Source organism: Malurus melanocephalus, unplaced genomic scaffold, assembly GCF_030028575.1.
Source record: "Malurus melanocephalus ecotype Western Australia unplaced genomic scaffold, MMel_1.1 scaffold_457, whole genome shotgun sequence".
In the NCBI taxonomy this organism is placed as follows: domain Eukaryota; kingdom Metazoa; phylum Chordata; class Aves; order Passeriformes; family Maluridae; genus Malurus; species Malurus melanocephalus.
The window spans coordinates 43,774-55,245 of record NW_026623689.1 but is presented as its reverse complement, the minus strand read 5'-3'; the positions used below and the strand labels follow the sequence as shown (position 1 = coordinate 55,245).

Sequence of the window (11,472 nt, the reverse complement as noted above, 5' to 3'; positions counted from 1 at the left end):
CCGCCGGCCCGCAGCTCCCGGTCCCGTGCCCCGGTTACCCATTAACTGCTCGGTCCAAAGAGCTGGGCTGGGCACTGCGGCGCCGGGGCCGCCCCGGCTCCTCCCGGGGCTCACACCCGGGCGCCCGGGAGGGCGTGCAGAAGAGCCCAGCGGCGTGGCCGTGCAGAACACTGTGCCTCCCAGAGAAAGGTCACCCGGAAGAGTTTCCGTCCAGGAAAAACTAGCCTTGAGTTAAGAAGATACTGAAAGTAGAAATAAAACCTTTACCCCACCCCAGGAAATGCTTCCCAAAAAAATCCAGAGTGGGGCACACGTGGCTTCCAAAGCTTCAGTGGTGTGAAGTCACATCACCTGATCCCTGAGAAGGATGGCGTGGAAGCCAACAAAAACATCCCCTGGAAACCACACTGGTGAGAATCGTATGGCCAGGTCTGTGCACCCCACTGGTACCTCCCGCTCTTTGTTTGCACAGGGAGTGTTGAATTGAGGGTGCCAAGCCGGGGTTGGCAGGAATCAGTTCAGAGATTGGTGATTAATGACACCACGGGGCACTGAGGTCACCCACGTGGCACACGCTTCCCGTAAACAAACGTTCTCCGTGCCAGTTCCGCGCCTTCTCCGTGAGGATTTCTGCCAATCCGCCGCTAAAGCTGTCCAGGGTTGGGGAGGGGCAAGGGTGCGATGGCGCAGGTCGGTATTTGGCTGACAAAGAGGTAAAGCCTGGAAGCTGAGGGTGCGACACTGGTGTAAGTCCCCTCCCTCCTCCTGGGTGAAGCCGCCCAGCCCCGCGACACGCGTGGGTCACTCGTGAGACACTCGCGAGGTGCTCGAGAAACCTCCAGCACCGCCACACGTCAGCGCCCACAGRGCCAAGAGGCGCCGCGCCGCCCCGCCCGCCCAGAGCCCCGGTAGCGCGCCGTGATCGTATAGTGGTTAGTACTCTGCGTTGTGGCCGCAGCAACCTCGGTTCGAATCCGAGTCACGGCATCGCCCGGCGGTACCACGGCACACGGGCTCCGCTTTTTGCGGGGGCTCTTTACCGCTTTGCTTTATGTCGTAATTTAATGTCGTTATTCTCTTTTATTATTTTGAACCTATTTTAATTATTTTTAATTTATTTGAATTTTTTATTGAGTTAATATCTTTTAATTTACTTCTATTTAATTTTATCTGGTTAATGTAATTTTTTTAGTTTTTCATCTTTACTTATGTTTTATTCTTTTATTTTATTTTCTTTATCATATTCTACTTTAAAATTTTATTTATTTATTGTATTTACCTTTAAGTCATCGAWTKTTTTTTTYWYWTWGTTTTTTTCTACTGCATTTTATTTTTATGTTTAATTTTATTTTAATAGTTCATTTTATATTATTTTTCATTTAATTATTTAGCTTTATCTAATTTTATTAATTACTTTATCTAATTTTATATGTTTTTATTATATTTTACTTTTCTATTTTATTTCTGCTTAATTTTTTTATTCTGTTTTTAGTCACTTTTACTCTTACTTTGTACCTCATTCTCTCCCATCCCCTCCCCTTCCCTTCTGTCTCCTCCCCTTACTTTATTTTTTAATTACATTTAAAAATTTTATTTATTATTTCTAGTTTTATGTATTTTTTTTCATCTTATTTGATTGTTTCCTGTCCCTCCGCTCCTTCTCTCGTCGGCGCCCGCAGACCACCCGCGCTGGGCGAGCCCGGCCCCGCTCTGCAGCCCCGCCGGCAGTCGGCGAAAAAAAGGAWAGAAAAATGAAATATCGGCGGGACGTGACAAAAAAAACACGGAGGGTGAAGGGCTCAGTGTCTCAAAGAAAAATGGCAAAAAGCAGAGCCCGTGTGCCGTGGTACCGCCGGGCGATGCCGTGACTCGGATTCGAACCGAGGTTGCTGCGGCCACAACGCAGAGTACTAACCACTATACGATCACGGCGCGCTACCGGGGCTCTGGGCGGGCGGGGCGGCGCGGCGCCTCTTGGCTCTGTGGGCGCTGACGTGTGGCGGTGAGGCCGGGCTGTCTTTGGGCGTTCCCGCCCTTGGGCGTTCCCGCCCTTCCCCTCCCGGCGCTCCTGAGGGGCAGCGCCGGAGCTGCGTCCGCGTCCCCCGTGTGGGACCGGGGCGGCGGTGATGGGCCCCGAGCCTGTCCCCGCTCCGCGACCGCAGCCCGGCCTGTGGCCCCGGTGCTCTTATGGCCCTCAGCCGCTCCTGGCCCCAGCCCCTACTCTGGCCCAGCTCCCTTGCTCTGAACCTGATCCTCACCCCTCCCCTCATCCCAGCCCTCTGTATCCCAGGGCAACCCTGTTCCCCGTAGCTGTAACCTCACCCCTTGGCCCCCTGCATATTTCTCAGGGAGTAAAGTTTCTYCACCACAGGATTAATGAACGACTGGGCACAGAGAGTTGGGAGAGGAAGAGAGGGACTAAGGATTTTATCCCCCTGAAACAGCACTAGGGATCAGTCTGTGCYGGGCTCCTTGTTTTTCCTGCTCAAGCACATATCAATAGCTAATGACTCTGCTCCCACCACTGCTGCTGCTCCCATTATTAAAGGTTCTTTCATTTTCACAGATATGCAAAGAATTCCAAACACCTGGGATCAAAAGGATTTCTTGACATAAAACGTTTTAGAGTGACTGCAGCGTGACTCATTCTCTCTGAAGAGCTGGTCACAGAAACATTGGCTCCCYGGTACGGGATGAGCTCATTGCTTGTCATGTGTATGGACCGCCCATGGGAGGGGGTGCAGGGAGAGGCAGGGGGATCCTACGACCATGCATATCCCTGCACCCTCTCCATTCTGGTGTATCTGCTGCAGCTGACAAATCCTAAATTTAAAACAGTCTTCCTGTRAAATAATTGCTCCTGCCACCCTGAGCTCATCTTTCTCACAACCAGCCGAAAAGAGCTCAGAGTGATGGAGGAAGACAAGAATGGCTTTTTGTGTCCCCACTTTGTCTATGCCCCCCTGCCCTCAGCAGTTTGCTGGTGTGCATCATGGTCGCTCAGCAAAGGTGGGAGCCTTTGCAGCAGGAGATGCTCTCCTACATCAAACTGGCTGACGAGAAGATGGTAAACTGCAGATAGCGTCTCTTTGGTGATATCTGAATGATCCAGGTGCCCACATGCTACTGCCCTGCTCTCATTCTCCCTTTGTCTGTGTRCAGCCAGAGCCTCCCYGKGSTTCAGGGATTTATGGCCTGCASACAGACACCTCTTAACCCAGCTTTGTGCTGCTGAGTGGGCAGAAAACAGGCCACCATGAAGTGCCAGGCAGCCTGCCAGCYCTCACCTCTCCATCTCTTGCACTCCTCTCTGAATTCACCTTTTTYTGCCTCTCAGCCCTTTCAGAGAAACTGGGCTGGTGGCAATTACAATTAATCGCCTCTCTGTGGAAGGAATGRCCACTGTTTTGCTCTTGTCCACTGAGCCCATGTTCCTGATGGTTGATGACAGTCCTATTAAGAGACATAAAGGGGATGCAAGGGGCGGTTCACCAATGCAAAGCTAGTGAGTCTGTCTGGAGAATGACCCAGCTGTGTGAGTGTGGCTATTTCAGCTGGATTAATCAAACCCACCATTAACACCTGACTTGGCATTCGGGTCCCCTGCCAACCCCACAGCATAGGCCCCCACTGGCTGGTTGCTCTGATTGAGCTGCAAATGCTCCAGCTCCTTAGTTTGCTCAGCCTCAGATCGATGAATGCAGGCGGCTCAAATCAATTCCACTTTACCACTTGCTATTGAGTTCAGATCCATGCTCTCCCAGCTGGTCCCGCTTCCTTTGTTGTTGAAGAGGGATTCAGGCATTTTAGCCTGGCTGGACTCTTGCTTTGCCCTTGCAGGGTCAAACCCTTTGGTAAGAGCAAATAAAACTCCACAGAGGGGCAGCAATGAAGGGACTAAATTTGGTTGGAGCCCCAGAAGCATCCACCTGGCAGGCAGAGTGGGGACATGGGTGGATAGAGAGGCCCTGTGATTTGCATGATACAATAGAGCTGTTGCCATCAAGCCAGTATCTGTCATGAGGTTTTCCTGCCATGATCCTGGTTTTGCTGCTGGAAAGCTCTTGTGCCTTGGTTTCCCTGTGCCCACTGGAGCTGAGTGGGGTACCAGGGAGCTCCGTGGTACTTCAGCACTCATGAAATGRTTTTGCAGGAAAAAAATAACATCAAAGAGTTTACATAACGGCTATTTGGAAATTTCCCTCCAACTTGGCATTAGTCAGTGAAAGAAATGTTTCTCACCCTCTGGGTGTCAGTCCTGCAGTTATTTTACTCTCGTCTCTTGTCACCCAGCTCTCTCACTGGCCCGTCTCCAGGGTGCTGCTCCTGAACCTGTGGAAATGAAGTTCCCCACGGCTCTCCACACCTTGTCAAAGTGTTAATGAAATAACAGATCACACCGGAGAGTAGTTGTGACACTTGGCATGGTGATGTGCAGAGGGCTGTCAGTGCCAAGAGCAGAGGCAGGGACCAGGCTCGGCATGGCCGAGGCAATGACTGATGGACCCAGCGTTAAGCTGGCAGATGTCTTTCAGCAAGGTGTCAGCTCTTCTTTTTGTCAATTAGCATGGCCTCAATTATACTATCAACTGCATAATGATTTTTCTTTTTTTTTTGAGAGCAAGGTTGGGGTGCTGCAATTTGTTGRGGTCCAGAAATTTGTCCCATTTGGTAAAGACACACGCTTTGGGCATATCCTACTCAGGCTTTGATGGTCTCCTGGTGCACATGTATAGCAACACTTCCTCTGGACATGATCCCCGCCTCTAAAAATTTGCAAGGCTCCTTGGGCCCATCCTTGTACTTAATATGTATTAATATGTATTAATATGTATTTATGATTTTTTTTCTGTGGATCTGTCTGGTCTTGTTCCTAAACCACAGAGCATCTTCAGCAGCCCCTGGCAGGGAGGGCTGCTCTGTGCTGAGTCTCCTCCTTGTGTTATCTACGTTATTTCAGCCTCTCCCACCTCTCCCAGCTGTGCAGATCTCTGCTCTGTGACCCCAGCTGTCTCTTTGCTGTGCYAAAGAGCCCTGGTCCTTCACAAGATCCCATGTGCCTTGGATGTCCTGCTGCCCTTCTCTGCACATTTTTCAGCTCTGCTGTATCCTTGGGATAGAGGGACCAGGAATKCATGTAGCCTGGGACTGGCTAAGGAATAGTGGCACCTCTGATTTCATGTCTCCTTTTTCCTGACCCTTTCTATCAGCTTGACAAGAGAGTCTTTGAGGTTTTGACCTCTGCTGAGTGCTGAGGAGACAGTTTCACAGACTGTCAGAGCTCCTAGTCTCAGAGACCATCACTTTAGACAAGAGCCTGGGCTTTTTCCCTTGTGTGTCACTTCCCTACACTGGCTTTTGTCTCATTTTATTGCCAAGTTGCTCAGCCTCTCAAAGTGCTCCCTGCAATTCTCAGCATGCATCCACGATTTCCAGAATAATTCAGTGTGAAATTACTGAATTAATCCTGTCCGGCTGTGGAAAGAGGGACTAGGGAAGGATTCTTTTAGTAGATTTCTTGGACAAAAAATAAAGTGCAAATGCAGCAATATTATATCAGAGAACTGTTTATTGATAAAGAAGGGTAAGTGTTCCTACCACTTCCTACCAAGAGGGACAGAAAAGGAAACAAAGAGGGAAAAAGAGAAAGGCAGAGAGAGACAGAATAGCAGACAGATTGTTATCGGTGTAGCCCCGGCTTCGTTGGCATGAGCTCGGCAGACTGAGCGGGTGCGAGCTCCAAGCTGCGAGGAGCCTGGGCCRGGTGTGATTTCCGAACAGCAGCGGCTGTGAGTCCCTCCCATCGGTGGAGAACTCGTTGCCGTGGCCACGGGCACACTCGTGGGATAGCTGYGGTGGCTGCAGTGAGCAGCCTGTCTCTGCCGTCGGCAAACACTGCGGCCAGTGATACCTATGGTTCACGTCTAAGTGACAAGGTGCTTCTGAGGCCTATTGATTGAAAACTTTCTATAACTTTTTATACATTATCAATATAGAATGTAATAGCTTTTTACATATTACTAATACACAATGTAATAGCTTTTAATATATTCTCAATAATAGCCTTTTCTTATATTGTTATAAGTTTTTATATAGGGTACTAGCAACATACAGTGTATCAGCTGGATGTAAACCAACCAGCTGGATTAGTACATGGACACGTAAAATCGCCAAGGAGTCTAAATCAGAAATAAGTTCTGAAGAAGTAGACAGGTAGATGCTATAACAAGGAACACTAGAGAGCACTAATGAGAACTTGGCAGAGGCACAAAACAGTCAGCTGAAAATGAGATATGAAGACCTGGAGGACTAGGAAAAAACCATGAACATCACAACTGCGCATGCCCTGAAGACAAAGGTGAAAAGTCCACCATGATGAAGATGATGGTATCTCATTAGAGGGAGACTCCCACGACCACCAATTGAGGATGACACATGCGTACTGGCAGAACTGTGATATCGTGTATTCTSTGATATCATGTATTTCCGTGCCCATATATGGTGGTGGGTGTAGTGACGATGGTAATGTTACACCACGCTTACTCTATAAATACCTGCCAATTCTAAGCGAAGGCAGGTGGGTTTGGAGGAGAGATTCTCCTCACCTCCGGCACTACACCAGTGCTGCAATAAACAAATACCTGCTCCATAGACACAGGTCTATGGAGTTTTATTTCTAGCCTTTTTCAGGCATCAGCAGGCTGGGGCTGCGGGCACTGCCGGACACACAGCTGTGGCTGAAGGCGGCGGTAGCTCAGTCGGGGAGACAGCAAACACGAGGTTGTAGCGGTGACGAGCTGCTTCGGGGAAGCGGAGAAACAGGGCACATGGACAGGACAGGTGCAGACAGGAAAGGCAGCCAGGGAAACAGCAGGACCACAGGGAGAGGGGAAAAAAAGAAAAGCGACAGGGGGGGAGGAGGGCCAAGGTGACCTCCAGACGGGCCCCTGCTCCCTCCAAGAACCCCAAAGGAAGAGACCCTGGTTGTGTCACAGTTAGCCATTTTTACCCTGCCTCGCCCTCCTATAGCATGATTTCCTGCGCGTTTTTTTCTGCACGCTGTTTTCCCCGGATTCTGAGCATCTGACCCACCAGCAAGGGGGSACAGGTCGCTTGCAGAGCAGCAGGGGAAGCTGTCTCTCCCATGACTGGCTGCCCGGCAAAGCCTCCCGAGGGACAGAGCTCCCAGCACACAACACATGTTGARGCRTAAATAAAAATCAGRTTGGTCTCTCTCATTCAGTATTATTGGGGATTTTGCCATTAATCTAATTTCATCAAAAGATCTGAGTGTARAAATGCAGGGACCTCTGCTGGATCACCCTCAGGGGTGTGCTGGCTTTTCCCAAGAAAGCCACTAGCTCTGGAAAAGAGAAATTCACTGCAAGAAAGCTGYGTTGACTCTTCCCCAATATGTCATATTTATCCATCTGTCCCCTAACTATGCCAGTTTCCTCCCCTGTATGCCAATTTTTTGTTCATTTGCAGAGAACAGATGTGTCATTTATCARTCTGGCGCTCCCTGGCTGCCTCCCAGGAAGCATTTTTGGTGTCACAGTTGCCACCTTCCAGTCCTCATGTCCCCTGCTCTACCCAGACCCCGGGGGAAGTTCAGGTGTCACCCAGACCATGTGACATCCTCCTGTTCCCTGCTGTGCTGCACAGTGGTGTGTATGTGGGGTACTCCTGAGGAGGAAAGGAGCAGGAATCATCACAGGCATTTCAAAGTWCCTGCGAATGGCTTTTATTTGGAGCTGTGGAAGAAGTACCTGGAGATGCAAGGAGCTRGTGGCTTTCCTGCAAGCCAGCGAGATGCTGGTGTCAGGGGAAAGAGCCGACCCAGCACCTGACTCAAGTGACACGTTGGCAAGTGTCAGATTCAACCCCCACATTACCTGGGGTTGAGTCACTCGGGAGTGTGCCGGGGCAGAGACCTTCTCCTCTGAGTCACCGGAAACTGCTGCCTGGGGGATGCTGGGCTGTGTCTGCACCACCCAAGGTTAAACTGGAGGGGAAGGTTTACCAGGAAGATGTGGCACAATCCCTCCTCAGCCCAGGGAAGGTGCTCTGTCCTGTTCTTGGCCCAGCTGCCAAACAGGGCTCTTGTCCCCAGCTGAGGTTGAGCACCAGGAGCRCCTAGGGTGACTGAAGCAGCTCCTCAGACCCTGAAGGATGGATGAGGGCTGAGGATGCACACAGCTCTCCACTGGGCTGGCAAGAGCCAGGAAGATATTGCCTGGCTTTTTTTTTCCTGGTGCGTGCTCCAACCTGTCTGGATTTACCTAGGCAAGCAGCTCATTTGGTGAGCGGAAGGGCAATGCTGTGAGCACCAGCCTGGAGATCTCAGCAAAGAGCTCCTGGACCCTTCAGAGGTGGAAAAGAGGATGAGAGTAGAGATTCCAATGCAGAGGACCAAACCTTCATCCTTGCACAACTGCAGAAAGCCCTTCTGCCTCCCCTATTRCTATGGTCCCTCAGAGTGAACCACAAATCACTTCTGCACAGCCATGGGTTGTTCTCTTCCTATCTGAGGACTGTGTGCAAATGGCTCCATCACTATCCGCCCATCCTTCCCCCTGGGGTCTCCGTGGGCAGTGCCAACAGCAGCCAGCCTCCAGAGCTGTTCATCCCACCTGGGGATGCTTCCCGCTGTGGCTGTGTGAGAGAGAAGCTCAAATGTGGAGTCTGGAGTGTGGCAYRKCATGTGCSKCMYRATCCTCTCCCATCTGCCAGTCCTGCCCCACATCCCCTGCCAGTCCCTACACCCGTGACACTCCATGACAGCCATCTGTCAGTCCTGCCCCACATCCCCTGCCAGTCCCTACACCCGTGACACTCCATGACAGCCATCTGTCWGTCCTGCCCCACATCCCCTGCCAGTCCCTACACCCGTGACACTCCATGACAGCCATCTGTCWGTCCTGCCCCACATCCCCTGCCAGTCCCTACACCCGTGACACTCCATGACAGCCATCTGTCAGTCCTGCCCCACATCCCCTGCCAGTCCCTACACCCGTGACACTCCATGACAGCCATCTGTCATGGTGAGCACGGTGACTCGCAGGCAGACTGGCATCATGGCTACCGCTGAGGTACCAGGATCAGTCTCTACAGTGCAGGCATCAAACCTGGGTCCCAACAAGCATCAGATATGGAATGTATAAACAGTTGGGGYTGGAGCAGCACCAGCTGCAGCATGAGCTGCAAAGCCTGGCTTTGGCGGTGTGAATGTAGAAATCTGYGACTGCTCCTCCAAACCTGAAGTGAACCACTGTGAACAGAGGGATGTCGACAACATCTCATCACGAGTGCAGAAAAAAATATGAGCACCCGTGCCAAGCCATGCAGGTGGTAAGGAGCTCATTTGRTCTCCTTCTGGAGGCCCCTTAAGGCTCCCCAGGCACACAGGAGGGCTCTCACCACAGAYGTGTTCCCTTCACCTGCTGCCTGGGTTGCTGCTGGGGCGGTTTGGCCAAGGGAAGGCCAATAGCCAGGGGAAGCTCAGATCTGAGGGCTTTTGATGCCCCTCCAAGCTCTGATGAAGCTTGAGGTGAGAAGGTGATGCCTTAGGGGTACAGGTCAAAAAATAGGGCTACACTGGGCCAATCTGAAAGAGAAACAGGCCCAGCAAATGGTGAAGAGTAGCTGGGTCCTACATGGGCATGGATCACAGACCTCTGTCAAATCCAAGCATGGCTCTGGCACAGCTGACTTTCCAAGGAGGGAGTGATGTGAGGGATGTGCGAGGACTGTRTGGAAAGGAAGAACCTCTGCCATYCTTCCAGTATGGCAGTATTTCAAAWAARCCAAAGACTACTAYTAAGCTAGATCCCTCCTTGGTCCCCTCTCTGGAGACACTGAGCGTGTGTTTTCCAGGCCTGAGGATTTAACAAGCGCCATCTCCAACAGATGTTGCTGAACATCCTCCTTGGTTACCAACAGAGGGTGGAAGTGCTTTCAATCTCAAGTGCCATTAGCCCTGCTTCCTCCCAAATGCTGGACAGGCGGATTGATTGAGAATCTCTGTCTTTCCTGCAGTTTAATAAGAGACTCATAATCTCCATCTGCCAGGAGTGATGTCTGCTGCTAGACCTCAAAAACTGATGATCACTCTGTTCCTTGCAGATGCTTTTTTTGCTGATGCCTTTTGCATCTTGCAATCCCTATGCTTAGAAATTTCCAGCGCTGATTTTTGGGTTCCATGGCTATCTTTTGTGTATGGAGGAAGCTTCCTTGGTATCTGATTGGACTTGGGGGATCTGGTTGGGTTTCTCAAGCACGAGTGTGCACAATGAATCAGCAAACCTGGGACTCAGCAGGCTCCCTGGGCACATTTTGGGCATGTACCATGCCAGGCTGGCACAGGAGGCTCAGTTCCTTGGCAGCCCCATCCTCACCCTCCTCCAACACAGGGCTGGTAGGAACCATGAGAAACTTCTCTCTCCAGCCAGGCATCCTGATAGCCACATCCCAGCATCTGGCCCCACMCTGCAGAGGACTATGGCTCATGGTGTGAGGATATACCAGAACACACTGTGGCATCTGTCYCTGCTCACTTGATGCCTCTGCACAGTTTTACCTCTGTGGGGGTCCTGCTCTTGGAGTATCCTGTCTATGGCCCTTTTCTTTGTGGCCTTCATGGGATTAAGCCTGTGAGCCTGGAAGCAAATTTGGGTGAAGGTGTGTTTTTAGGAAGGGATGTGAATGATTTGGGGGCATAGGTCTGGAGACAGAGGTGTTGGGGCATTGGAGACCATAGGGACACAGTCTTTGTGATGGGTGAGCCAGCGGGGTGGTGGCCGGTCATGGCTGTGTGTCCCGGAGGAGCAGTCAGAATGTATGTTGGTGTGCTCTTTGCTGCTGCAGCGGCCTCGGGCAGCGCTGCCATGCTCCAACACACTGCTCCCAGTTCCACATTCCCTCTGCATCCCAGGGTATGTTCTCCAGCCTGTGTGCTGGGGATCAGCCCTGCACACTTGCCCCAATGTTTCTGCACATCCAGCTTGAACTCAGCTTTCTTCCCAAGCACTTCCCTGCCTTGTCCCCTCTCATCCCCTCCCGCAGTGTTTCTTGTGGGGGCTCACAGCGCCAGCCTTGTATTTCAGTATTTCCCTGGAGCGAACTGCTGCGGGAGTTCTGCACGGGGCTGCTCCCACCAAACAGCTCTCAGGAAGGGGGTTTGTACCGAGGACTCRGACTCGRTGACCCTSGTGGGCTCCCTYCCAGCTCAGGACATTCTGTGATCCCATGAGGGATCGTCCCTGCCTCCCCAGTGGCCCTCCCCCTGATTCCAGAGGACACTCCGGGGCAGTTGGGGGGAGCACCAGGACCGGATCGGGCCCAAGGCCGCGGGGAGCGAGCCGAAAGCCCTCAGCCGCCCGAACGCGGGTGGCGGCCCGGAGCGGCGGGGAGGGCCGGGCTGGGCGCGGCGGAAGGCGGCGGCGAGCGGGGCGGGCCCCGGGGGAGGCGGGC

General features: G+C 51.8%; 2 non-coding genes across 2 annotated transcripts; one reads left to right on the top strand and one right to left on the bottom strand.

Moving 5' to 3' along the window:
• The first annotated feature begins 915 nt into the window (after positions 1-915).
• TRNAH-GUG (transfer RNA histidin (anticodon GUG)) lies at positions 916-987 on the top strand. Its single transcript has one exon. It is a non-coding gene; the product is annotated as a tRNA-His (tRNA).
• Positions 988-1,860: 873 nt separating this feature from the next.
• Positions 1,861-1,932, bottom strand: TRNAH-GUG (transfer RNA histidin (anticodon GUG)). The gene has a single exon. It is a non-coding gene; the product is annotated as a tRNA-His (tRNA).
• Between the last annotated feature and the right edge of the window lie 9,540 nt (positions 1,933-11,472).